The following is a 13524-nucleotide window of genomic DNA, read 5'->3' on the forward strand; positions in this document are numbered from 1 at the left end:
TTCTCCCCATGTTGGCTGGGGTATTCTCTGGGTGCTCCAATTTCCTCGCACACTCCAAAGATGTACACTTTCTGTTGATTGGCCATGCTCCTTCGTGTCAGGAGGATTAGCAGGGTAACTATATGGTTTATAGGGCGAGGGCCTAGGTGGGATTGTCGGTGCAGGCTTGATGAACTGAATGGCTTCTTTCTGCGTGAGAGAGATTCTATGCTGTGAAATATGAACATAGTCTAGAAACAGTATTAACAAAGGGAGGGACTGCAGTAATTTGAATAGGGGCATAGCTGGCACAGTAACTGAGACAGAGCTGTGCACAGTGTGAACTCAAACCGGGTCTGCAGTCGTACAAAAAGGCTCAGGTATAATAATATCAGGTAGTAAGAACAGAGACAGGGCCCAGATTAAAACAACCAGAGATGGAAACCAGGATTTTATGGCACTTCTCGCCCAGCGGTACATTATTGTCCTGTTGAACTAAATGGAGATTTAAATGACTATCCAATTAAGTCCAAAACTTTCCCAATAGCCCTGCAATTTTATCACTTTAAGAATGTACCGAATTGTTTTTGCTTCAAAATTAATTAATGAACCTGATTCCACAACCTATTCAGGCAGTGCACACTAACCAGATCACATCTTAGCATGCCAGATAGACATCTCCTCAATCTGAACTCTTGTTTCTTTGCACATTTTAAGTCCATTCATCTTCTGGTTACCAACCCTCTTGCTGGTTGGAACAGTTCCTCCCCATTTACCCCGTCAAACTCCTCAATTCCCCTTTAATCCCCTTTCATGTCTCTGATTTCTCCTCGACAGTGTGTCCAATGAGGTGCAGCTTCATTGTGTCATCACTGATGTATTTATCTCGCTCTGACAAGGGGATCAGATCTTTAATCTCAGCTTTCTGGAAGTATGAGACCTGGAGGGTCTTCACATCATTCACAAACCAAACTCCATTGACACATTGGTAAAGCAGAATGCTCAGCTTGTGAGAATATGTCTTCTCAGCTGGATCACAATTACTCACTGAGACAGAGAGAGTGGAAAAGTTATTCTCCTGCCAAACTGTCTCGTATCCCGAGTAATATCCTGAATAATTATACCTTTGCTGCTGAGTTGAAATCCTTTGACCTTTTGGGTAAAAGGTAACACACCACTGAGTCTTTAGTTTGAAATGGCTGGTCGAGAACGATGTCACAATAGATCCTTTATTCATGTTCTGATATCCTGTGATTTCCCAGTGGTGGCTGAAACTTGCTGATGTGTACAGTCTCATGCTAAATGGGATGGTGCTGATATCATAGCGTTGGCTGATGGAGTCCATGGGCAAAAGGTGCACTTGGTAAACCAGCAAGCTCTCCCGGAGCAAATATTTCGAGATTGCCTTGGGTAAGCCTCCGGGGGCTTGGAGAATAAACAGTTTCTCTGGGGGCATCATAGGATAGCGAATGTGGTGCAACATTTCCTTGATATGGGCAGGATGTAGAGACAGCCATCTCACCAGGGCTTCGAAAAGGACCACTTCATCTTCCACCATCAGGTCAGACCTTTGGAGGAGAGCAGAGAGTTGATGGGGTTCCATTGATGTCCAGTCCGGTGACTTTATGACGCTGCCAGTGTTCCAGGCTATAAACCGGAGGCATTTCTCTTCCAGTTGGGTCAGGCCAGTCAGCTTGGCATATCTCTGCCATGTGATGGCACGGTTGGAGGAGCCTGGGGCAGCCACATTGGCCAACATGAACTGCTGGCAGCTTTCTCTCAGCTCCTGGATGTTGTACTTCTCTGACAGAAGGTGAAGGGGTTGCACATTCTCAGTGCTGAGGGTAACAGTCCCACTGTACAGATACCTCAGGAAATCCTGGAAGTGATCCAGGCAGTCCTCTTCCTCAGTGAGGTGGACAGTCTGGCCTTTAGCATCCGACCAACGCTCAGTGTTCAACAGGGTCCTGAAGACGTCACTTCGCACGACCAGGATGAACCTGTGGGCGTTCAGCGTGAGCTTTTTGTTCACAATCAGTTTGATATCGCTGAAATCCTCCTTGTTGAACAGGGCAGAGAGAGTATCAATGAAACTGGTCTGGTGATTGAGGCTCTCTGATGGCCCAGTGACATCCATCATCTGTCAGTGAAATGCAAACAGTCAATAAATGATTAGGAGGAAGGAAACAGTGAGCTGGGACAATGGATACCAATGGAGAGCAGAATGTGACTGATGGACCCCCTCAGGCTAGCTCGCTTCCAGGAATCTGTACTGAGGCCTCAACTATTCACTACATTTATAAACATGTCAGGTGAAAGACTAATGTTGCTGATGACATTGGTGGACAGCACGGTGGCACAGTGGTTAGCACTGCTGCCTCACAATGCCAGGGACCCGGTTTCAAATGCAGCTTAGGCCACTATCTCTACGGAGTCTGTATGTTCTCCCCATGTCTGCGTGGATTCCCTTCGGATGTTCCGGTTTCCCCCCACATTCTGAAAGACGTGCTGGTTAGGTGCATTGACCTGAACATGTCCTGGAGCGTAGCAACTGAGGGAATTTCATAGTAGCTTCATTTCAGTGTTAATGTAAGCCTTACTTGTGACTAATAAACTTTAGAAATTATGTTCCGTGATAAAATAAGTAATGTCGATGGGGTTGGAAGATGGGAGAAAGTTTCCAAGGACATTGACAGGTTAAATGATTGGACCAAATATTAGTGGATGGAACTCCATTCTGAAAGGTGAGAAACGAGGAGTAGATGAACAGAGATTTAAGGCTCCAGGCCTTTAATTTGATTTATTATTGTCAAATGCACTGCTACACACTGAGAAGTATTGTTTCTTGTATGCTATACAAACAAAATGTGCCGTTTATAGAGAACATAGGAGAGAAGGAAAAGAGGAAGTGCAGAATATAGTGATACAGTCACAGATAAGGTGAAGAGAAAGGTCAGCTTAATATATGATAGGTCCGTTAAGTGGGCAAGGGCCTGGCAGATGGCGTACAATTTTGATAAATGTGAGGTCATCCATTTTGGTAGCAGTAACAGTAAAATGGAGTATTATTTAAACGATGAAAACTATCACAGCATGCTGCTGTGCAGAGGAACCTGCAGAAAGTTGATTTGCAAGTGCAGCAGGTAATTACGACGGCAAATGTTTGTTTTTCCTTCTTTGCTAGAGGGATAGAGTTTCAAAGTAGCGAGGTTATGTTGCAGTTGTATAAGGTGCTTCTGAGGCCACACCTGGCACACCTGGATTACTGTGCACAGTTTTGGTTTCCGGACTTGAGAAAGGATAGACTGGCACTGGAGGGGGTGCAGAGGAGGTTCACTAGATTGATTCCGGAGTTGAGAGGGTTGGCTAATGAGGAGAGGCTGACTGGACTGGAGTTATACTCATAAGAATTTCGAAGAATGAGGGGAGATCTTATAGAAACATACACGATTATGAAGGAATAGATAAAATAGAAGCAGGGAAGTTGTTTCCATTGGCGGGTGAAACTAGAAATAGGGGGCATAGCACCAAAATGAGGGGAAGCAGATTTAGGACTGAGTTGAGGAGGAATTTCTTCACCCAAAGGGCTGTGAATCTGTGGAATTCCCTGCCCAGTGAAGCAGTTGAGGCTACCTCATAGAATGTTTTTAAGGCAAGGATAGATACATTTTTGATCAGTAAAGGAATTAAGGGTTATGGTGAGCGGGCAGGTAAGTGGAGCTGAGTCTGCGAAATGATCTTATTGAATGGTGGAGCAGGCTCAAGGGGTTTAATGTCCTACGACTGCTCCTTGTTCTTATGTTCCTAAACGCCTGATGGCAGCAACTGTTCTTTAGTTAGTTGGTACATGACCTCAGACTTTTGTCTCTTTTTCCTGGTGGAAGGTGGAAGAGTGTATTTCTCTTTCTCTCAAGTGCTTTATGCCTCTACCTCTTTTCCCATCCCTCTTTCTCTGTCTCTCCCTCTCTTTCTATCACTACATCCATCCCTCTGCCTTTCCCTCTCTTCTTCACTCTCGCTCTCTCTTTCTAGGTCCGCCTCTCCCTTTCTTTCCCTACTTCCTTCTTAGTGTCTTTCCCCCTCTCTCTTTTCTGTCTCTCGTGTTACCTGCATCTGTCTCTATCTCTTAAAACAAAAACAGAAAATGGTGAAAAAGCTCAGCAGATCTAACAGTATCTGTGAAGAGAGAATACAGTAAGAAGTCTGACAACACCAGGTTTCAGTCCAACCAATCTATTCTAGAGTACACTCACAAGCTTTCGGGGTTTGCCCCTTCGTCAGGGGAATGGAGGGTTCTGGCCTCAGGCAGAGCATATAACAGCAAAGACAGTTTACAGATTACTGATTAGAATGCGAGTCTTTACACCTAACCTGCTGTTCAAGTCTTAAAGATGCCGACAATGTGAGTGGAAGGAGCATTATACATAGGCTAAAGAGATGTACAGACAGTACAGTGAGTGAGCTTTTGCAAACCCAGTTAAGTCATCGGGGTTACGGATAGTGCAACATGTGCCCAAGATCCCGGTTGAGACCGTCCTCGTGCGTGCGGAACTTGGCTATCAGTCTCTGCTCAGCGACTCTGCGAGCCAACATTTCGAGTCTAGATAACCGTTCACAGAGCAGTTTTTATCTCTCTATCTATGTGCCTTCCACTCTCTCTATTTCTCTCGCTCCTTACCTGTATTGCAGAAAATGTTACAGTAAAGTATTGATTTCTCAGCAATGATTTAAACGTTCGAAAGAGCGACACACTGTATCAGAGCCGGCAGGAATCTTTAGCTGCGTACTTTCACTTTCATTTCCTGGTTCTGACGAGATCATTCAGTGGGCGGGAACAGTAAAATCCAACTCCCACACAGGAACCATCCACATAACACCCTCAACAATAGAGTTAAAGAGAGAAAGAAAATCTCCAGAGGAATATCACAGATGTGCAACATCAAACAAAACAAATGTTTGCCGAGCTAAAGAAGGAGGTGTTCAGAGCAGTGATCAGAATCTCCATCAGTGAAGTGGGTTTGACAGCCAGCCCTCCCTCAACATCACTTCTCCTGACCCTCTCCACTGACTGAATTCTCACACTGAGCGTCTGACACATTTCCTGAGTAATAGAAATCTCAAATCAAACACTGGGAAGAGTGAAGCGTTTATATTCCGTGTGAGGCACAGTTCTCTAGACAATCCTTTTACCTGGTTACTGTGTGGAACTAAACCAGGGAACTTACAATCTTTTTTTCCCATTTGACCACAGAACAGCTTCAATCCTCAAATATCCACCTCCTGAACTGAAGGAACACAGGAAACCGGGAAGGTGGAAGTAATAGAGGAATCTACAGAGGTGTACAGGGAAAATGCAGGGATTAAACACCAGAGTGAGAATTTTAAAATGGAGGCATTGCTTTACCAATGGTCAATATAGATCAATGAGCAAAAGGGTGAACAAAACTTCTGCAAGTTAGGATACAGGCACTAGAGTTCAGGATGATAGGCTGATAATGATAAAGAAGCATTCAAAAATTAGACAAGAGAATCTGTCACCCCGTTCCACATGAAATGAAACAAAATACCGCTGAAGTAATATGCATTTTGTTGTCAATGCCAACACTTATTGGCCATCCCGATTCCCCTTCAAATGAATATTTTGCTGGGCCATTTTCGAGTGCAGTCAGGAGTCATTCACATTGCTGTGGGCCTGGAGTCCCATGTACACCAGACTGGGTCATGTTGGCAGATTAACGTCTGTGAAACTACAGCTGAGTTTTTCTAACAATCAGAACTAGATTCATTTCTTAGTTTAGCTTTCACTTGAATTTCATATCCAGGCTGTGGTGGGATCTAGACGTGTGTTCGTGGATCCCGGGATTCATACTCCACTGATTTTGCAAATTTGTGAACATCTTGCTGAAAGAATGTAAGTGTAAATCCTCCAGGAGAAATCAAGCAAAGTAATTGAAAACAAACATTTAGACTAGGGCATTGTGAAAGCCGGTGTGAGTTACCCAAACAGAAGCCAGTTGATTAGATATTTCTCGCCTCATTCACAAGCAGAAAATGTGGTGAATCCCCAGAGGGTCAGACCCAGTCTGTGACGGGAGATTTGGTGACCGTTTCAGGCCACTGGACTAGCATCATAACTGAAATAAGACATTAATATTCCAGATTTTACGGAAGTTCACCTTTCGAAAAAGGGAGAGGAGGACAAATGGAAGAGAGGGCTTGTATCTCTCTTAACGCCCCAACTTTTATGGACCTCCAAAAGTTTACAGGTTTCAAGGAGATCGCCTAGTCACGAGGGCCCGCGCATCCTTTGAAACAATTCTTATGGAAATATAAATAACGTTGATGAACGTCCATTATGTGAGATTAAAAGTGATATCCTGTGACAGATGAATGGCAGAGTTCAGGAAATTTCATCCATTCCCACTCAAAATTGGATTTGCGTTTCATAACGCCACCGAATGTACAAATGCATGTGTTAAATATACATCTAGCATCTCTAGTCACTATCTCCCATGGGAAAGAGAAATAGAGTTCCTGCACAGTGACTGCTGATAAAATGGCAAACTGACCAGCCGAGCTCCTGTTGGAAAACTTCAATCCCAGACAATTTTGTCTAATAGTCACACTTCAGCAACTGGTTCCCAAGTGCAGACATCCAGCTACTGAATGCAAACACATGAGACCAGCGCTGTGAGTCGCCAGCAGATGGTGAAACTGTATCACTATAATCACGTTTACAGTGAAAAAGGTTTTCGAGTTTTTTTAATGGTAGGAAAAAGTGAATAAAAAGGCGTCTACATCTTTTCCAGTAACTTACGGCGTGGAATGGTTATGAATAGAATACTTACTTAGCTATTCCTGCGAATAAAGATGTCTGTTTTTGGCTAATAATTCCATTACATTCTATTTTGTTATTTTAAATACTTGTTCAAAATTCATTAAAAATATTTATTCATAACTGAAGATAAATCTACTTTTGTCTGAATTTTTCAACAATTATTTACTTTTCAGACCCTTCACAAACAAAGACCAACCCTGCTTATATTCTGTTCTGTGCATCTTTAATATATGTATTTGCTTATTTCACTTCAACACTCCAGTGCATTTGGGGCACAAACTAACTTTGATGTCTCACACATGCTGCAAAATCCACCAGGGTAGTGGAATTTAATGCGCATTTGGCTGAGGTTTTTTAAATGAATTGTACCAAGTGCATTGTCAAATACTGCCACTGAGTTTTACTAAATGCAATCACTGCCACTCCAACATTCTGTCTCAAGCTGCCGTCTAGCACCGACTGTAAATCCATGGAAGTTTAGTGCTAATATTTGAACAAAGAAAAAAGAACAACACAACATGGGAACCAGGCCCTTCGGCCCAATGAGCCCGCGCCACATTTCAACATTATGAGTGCCCTCCTCTACCCATGACCTTTGTCTACACCTCCTGGGGAAGATTTGCAACCACCTTTGCTAAATAATCCATTCATCCATGAATCTCTACTCCTACCTGTTCAACTCACCATTGCTAAATCCAATAATGAATACTGTGCAAAGGGGGCAGGACTGTTTGGGCTGAGTGTCGAGCTGAATGGGAGGGTGGGGATGTGGTGAGCTGGGGTGGAATTGTGAAGAGAGTTCACGGGGGTTGAGTTTTGAGATTCATTTCATTGAGGGAGTTGTGTTGCAGCTGAAGTGAAATGCAAACATCCACGCAAGTTAACAGAATGGTACAAAACTGGAGGCCAACATGATGTCCAGGCTGGTTCATTAGTATTAGCTGATTTGAATCCGGATTTTTTCTGGACTCAATTCATTTTTTTTATTCGTTTTTACAATTTCAATACACGTTTTAATCAGAAATGGTGATAAAAAAATGTCTACACTGTGTATGTTTCACTGAGATATTGTTTTGTGCAGAACACGAGATAATCACCCTGTTCTAACGAAAAACATGTTTATTCTGTAAGTAATTTCACAATTGCAGTAAATGGAGATCTGATCACATTCTTTAGATCCTCTCTGAATTGTGTCTGGGTCACTGCGTAAATGTATGTATTGGTGCAGCAACTCAGAAGTTGGAGCATAAATCCTAACTCCCGCACAAATGCAGGAATATAGAAATGAATTAAGTTTACATTATATAATCGTTGACAAAAGGAGTGGATAAGTAACACTGACCATAGTAGGATAAAATTTCCTGATAGAGCAAACAGTAAGATAATGGATTTTCTTCTCTTCACTGTCTCTGGGTCCTTTGAACTATCCATACACTTGCAGCTCTGAAGTCTCCTGCGGAATTTGGTCGACCCTAGAATGTGTTTAATGGTGAAAGCATTCAGCAACAGAATCAACAAAAAAGGAACGAATGGTGTTAAAATATAATGCAGATTTTCAACAGCTCCCCATGCTGCAGAAGAGAGGACATCAGAGCCTACATTACAAAAATGGGGAATATTCTGAAACACATATCTATCACCATACATGAAATACCAGAAAATGTTCTTTACACTGAATAGCACATTCACCGTTCCGAGAACCACTGTTGCAGTTTTCTCAGTGCAGTATTTTATTTTCAGCTTCTGACAAGTAATAGCCACAAATCGATCAAAGGTGAAAGAGACAGTGAACCAGACAGAGCAATCAGTGACTGCATAAAGCAGCACAGCATGGATATTACATATTTTAAATTGGTAAATGATTAAAAATTCAAACTTAATGGGAATTTGCCTCAAAATGAGATCGATGATAACGACCAGTAGATCCGCTGCTGACATGGAAATGAGGTAACGTATCACACTTTTGGAAAGACCACACTTCCCTCGTGACAGGATAAGAATCGTCAATACATTCACTGTAAGGAAGAGAAACACAATTTACTCGTATTTTAGACTGAGCACAAGAGAAACAATCTCTCAGGATCCTTGGTAACAGCTGAAACATTTTTATTAAATCCACCCCAGAATAGAATGAGTTCACCTATTCTGCTCCAGACCAAGTTCACAGCAGAACAGCCCCGCAATGATGTAGCAAGAAGCCACATTCACCAGTTAATAAAATCTCCAATTTGCTGCCTTCTTCAGATTTGTATATGGGGGACACAATGGTGCCAGTAGGTTTGGAGCAAATATTTCTGGTCTGGATGACTCTGCTTTGATTGTGCTGAAGGCTGTGCAGTTGAAGATGTTGAATCAGCTGATTTGGAATTGGCTGTGAATCATAATACTGGAAATCATGTTACATAACGACAACCGTAAAGTGGAAAGAGTGAAAGTGAATGTCAGGCAGTGTGAGGATAGCTGTGTGGCAAGGAGAAATGTTTCCAGTGCGTTCACAGCTACAAACCATGAAAGTTACACAGAATGATATCAATAACTGGGTAACATCGACAAGGACAATGAACACAGAGAAATATGACTTACCAGTGACACCAACTACGGCAAGGACAGGGTAGTAAACCCTTTGGATATCGTAAAATACCCAAAGAATACGAAGCTCAAGTGGTATAATCCAGAACATGGCTCTGAAATTCAATGATCGCTGGCTGTAACAGAGACCACTCCCAGTTAAACAATATTGCACACACTGTGAAAATTCCTATTTATAAATCCTCTAATGTCCCCATTGAAACAATTAAACCGTGTGCTGAGGGACATTAATCACAGTCTCTGAACAAACAAGATGACTTCACCTTTCCTTGCAAATTATATGGTTATTGCCATTTAATGCATGCTAAAAAATCCGAATGAAGGCAAACATTTTGGTTCATGCACTTTGGCAAAAAAAAGGAACATTGATTAACAATGTGTTGCTGAACTGAAGAGAGTTGAAACCGTTGTGAATATTGCTGTCACACATTGTCAGCCTATCCGTTTTCCAACAGATCTCTAAAGACAGATAAGTCAACACCGGGGACAAAATAATGAGGCTGAAATGATTTTGTTTGCAAGAACACACAACAGAATGGTTGTCAATAAATGCTTACATCTTAAATGTTCTTCAGTTGAAACACATGAACTGTTTGGTGTTTTCATGCATTCGTGGAAGACAGAGATGGGCTGAAGGTTATCACTGGGAAAACTGAAGGGGAATTGCTAAAAGAGATCATTTCTCCAAACGGGGTTATTAGAAAATAGATTACTTAAAATAAATAAGCACGCAAATGTCTATGATATTTCATAGACATAGAGCCATAGAATTCCTACAGTTCAGAAGAAAGGTTATCTTGGCCCACCGAGTCTGCATCCCACCCAGGTCCTCCCCTCTGCCCTATCCCCATTAGCCCCACACATTTTCCATGGCTAATCCACATACTCAAAAGGAAAATAACGGGCAATTTTTGCATGGTCAATCCAACTAATATGATCAGTTGTAATATAAATGAGGGACGGGTTTTGTGCAGTAATACAGAGAAGGAGCCGAATGCACCAGATATCGATACAGCACCTGTACTAATATGAATACAGACTGGGTCCAGTTCAGTCATTACTGAGAGAGTGTATACAGTATATTACTAACCAGCGTGGTGTTTTCTCATCTAAATAGAGGCAAGACATACTCAGTTTTGACAAAGACAAGGTCTTTGTGAAGGGTAAAATGTGAAGGATAAACTTGTATTTGGTGAATAAAAAGTCTGAAATACAATAAAAAACAGTTGACTAATGGATAAATTAACATTTTAAAGGGCTTTCATCAGCTTCTCTGGTGGTTTAGTGTTTAGGAGTCGGTGCTCTTACCGCCGTGGCCCAGGTTCGATTCTCGGTCAGGGAATGTAGATTTATTGCTGTACAACAATCCTGCGTTACTTCCCAGTCTGCAACTGTCAGAATCAATATTAGGGAGGTTTCCTTGTTTGCGTCTGAATTGGAAAAGTCACATGTGAAGAACCAAAAAGGAAATAAGAGAGCGATAGGCGAGAAAGGGCTGATGGTACAAAATGCTGATACGGGTTAAAATCTAGCTGTTAATGGGGGAAAATTTATTGTTTCTACCGACACAAATATCTGCACATCTCGGTCCAAAATTTTGCTTCAATGACAAGAAAACTTTTAATTGAATGAAATAGTCAACTCTCTCACCCCCAGTGAAGTGGAGGCAGTTTTCACTCAGGAACCAGTAAGTGTGAGTTTAACAATGTGGGAAGGAGAAAGACTCAGTTCGAGCGGTGACATTGCGGGAGGAATGGAGAGCTGGAGTTCGCCCAGAAAAGCAGCAAAGTTTAAAATCAATGGCGTCCAACGTTGGATGGTCCATTAACGGTGATAATTTAATGTTATTCAGCAGAATCACCACAGGATGGTTTATCAGAAATTGACACTAATACTTTGAATGGAGTGAACTGCAGTAACATTGAATGCAGTAGAAAGGGCAGCACGGTAGCACAGTGATTAGCACTGATGTCTCACAGCGCCAGGGACTCAGGTCCTCGGGTCACCGTCTGTGCGGAGTTTGCACGTTCTCCCCGTGCCTCCGTGGGTTTCCTCCGGGTGTTCCGGTTTGCGTGTCAAAGATGTGTGGGTTAGTTTGATTGGCCATGCCAAATTGATTCTAATTTCAAAGGGATTAGAAGGGTAAATCTGTGGGTTTACGGGGAATAGGGCGTTGGTGGGATTGATGCGGGTGCAGACTTGATGGGCCGAATGGCCTCCTTGTGGAGGACCCAAAAGAGGTAATGCAAATATACATTGTTTTGGATGAAACAGCAGGTCAACTAAATGTATTTTCACTGCCATGTAAAAGCGGACCTGACATCGGCACTGAAATGTGATGAGGTTGGAAAAACTCAGGACGTTACATGGCATGTGTGCATAAGGAAACAAAGATAAACCTTTATCTCCATCACCTTTCATTAACATTGGGAATGTTTAGAAATAGAGGAAGTTTTTTAAAAAGCGAAATCCAACAAAGAGGAAATAGAACAACACCTGGCAGGGTGGAAATTGCGGTGGGTATTTAGTCTGTTGCAGTTTGTGTCAATTGATGTTTGAAAACAGTGCGAGACAAAATGCAGGACTGTTTAGCGGAGAGCACAGAAAACCAGCAACGGGACCCTGCCGAAACCCGGGATTGAACCAGGGACCTTTAGATCTTCAGTCTAACGCTCTCCCTACTGAGCTATTTCGGCTGACTGGCAAATTGGTACCTTCCATCTCCCAAATATCTAAGAGAGCAATGATTTCTGCCCATTCGTTAATGCATCATTTTCAGGTGTTGATCTGATTTGCTTTAAACGTCATGAATACTTTTTTTTCTCGACCATGTTATTCCAAAACTTTAATGCAGTGGGAAACATCATTATTCATTTTGACAGGAGGAACCAGCAGAGACAATGTAATATCAATTACTGTGGGCAAAAGATGGGCTTCTGGAGCCAGTCTAATTGTTTCTCCAGTAAACCGGATCTGCTTGCCCTGAGGTCATCACCCTGTTTCTGTAGTACGGTGGTTATCACAAGACCCAGATTAATTCTGTAAATATCTGGGTAGAAATGGGAATGATGGGATGTGTACACGATCCGATTTCAGTTTCAGTTAGAAAAATCAAGCCCATCACCTTAATTCTTGGGCAGGCAACACAGTCTCACTGTTTGTAATCCTGTTATTTATCTCATGATGTGGAGACGCCAGTGTTGGACTGAAGTGGGTACAGAAAGCATTCTCACAACACCAGGTTAAAGTGAAACAGAATAATTTGAATTACGAGCTTTTGGAGCGCTGCTCCTTCATCAGAGTGTTTAACTCGGCAGTCAGAAATTCACTGTGTGTGTGTGCTCTCGAAAGGGGCCACTTGCACACACTGCTTTACCCCAGCAAATTGTAAAGTTGGTAATGTTTCTGTTCGTTGTTCTTGAAAATAAACACCTTACACATTCCTGCGTTCACTCTGAGCCCAAAAGTCAAACCTATTTTGGCAGTGTGTGGGATTCGAACCCACGCCTCCGAAGAGACTGGAGCCTTAATCCAGCGCCTTAGACCGCTCGGCCACGCTACCACGTGAAATATTCTCACAATAATGTTATTTGATGATAATGTTACTGAAATTCATTAAAAGCAATGGAGCTGGAAAAGACCATCAGGAGGATTGAGCCTGTTCCTTCACTGATTCAGGTAAGTCTGAACTGAGTAACAAACAGAAATCATCTGTCCTTCTCTTTCTGTGTTTGTTCTTGAACTGTTTTACATGTGAAATTTCCAGCTCTGATGGAATCTTGCAAACCTCACTCGGCTGATTCTAGTAGATCTGCTTTCGATCAGAGAGTGAATCAGATCATTATTAATGGTTTGCTGAGATCAAATAATCTTATTTTCCTCCGCGGAAATGGAAACCACGCAACAGTGAGGAAGTGCTGAACACAAACCATTGAACTACCAGAAAAATCGGTGAAAAGTGTATTTCAAACTGACTTAACACAAATCCCTTTGCTTCTTGTTTTCATCTCAAGTCTTTTCCACTTCTGACACGTTCCTCTTTCAACATGTGCTGTTTGGATGGAACGTGATTGTCTCCTTCAACCAATAACAACACGGATTGAGCTGGGTCATGGAAT

General features: G+C 42.3%; 2 non-coding genes across 2 annotated transcripts; both read right to left on the reverse strand.

Moving 5' to 3' along the window:
* Positions 1–12029: 12029 nt before the first annotated feature.
* trnaf-gaa (transfer RNA phenylalanine (anticodon GAA)) lies at positions 12030–12102 on the reverse strand. The gene has a single exon. It is a non-coding gene; the product is annotated as a tRNA-Phe (tRNA).
* Positions 12103–12885: 783 nt separating this feature from the next.
* Positions 12886–12968, reverse strand: trnal-aag (transfer RNA leucine (anticodon AAG)). Its single transcript has one exon. It is a non-coding gene; the product is annotated as a tRNA-Leu (tRNA).
* Positions 12969–13524: the final 556 nt, after the last annotated feature.

This window comes from Carcharhinus amblyrhynchos, unplaced genomic scaffold (genome assembly GCF_965287045.1).
Source record: "Carcharhinus amblyrhynchos unplaced genomic scaffold, sCarAmb.v2.hapA scaffold_38, whole genome shotgun sequence".
In the NCBI taxonomy this organism is placed as follows: domain Eukaryota; kingdom Metazoa; phylum Chordata; class Chondrichthyes; order Carcharhiniformes; family Carcharhinidae; genus Carcharhinus; species Carcharhinus amblyrhynchos.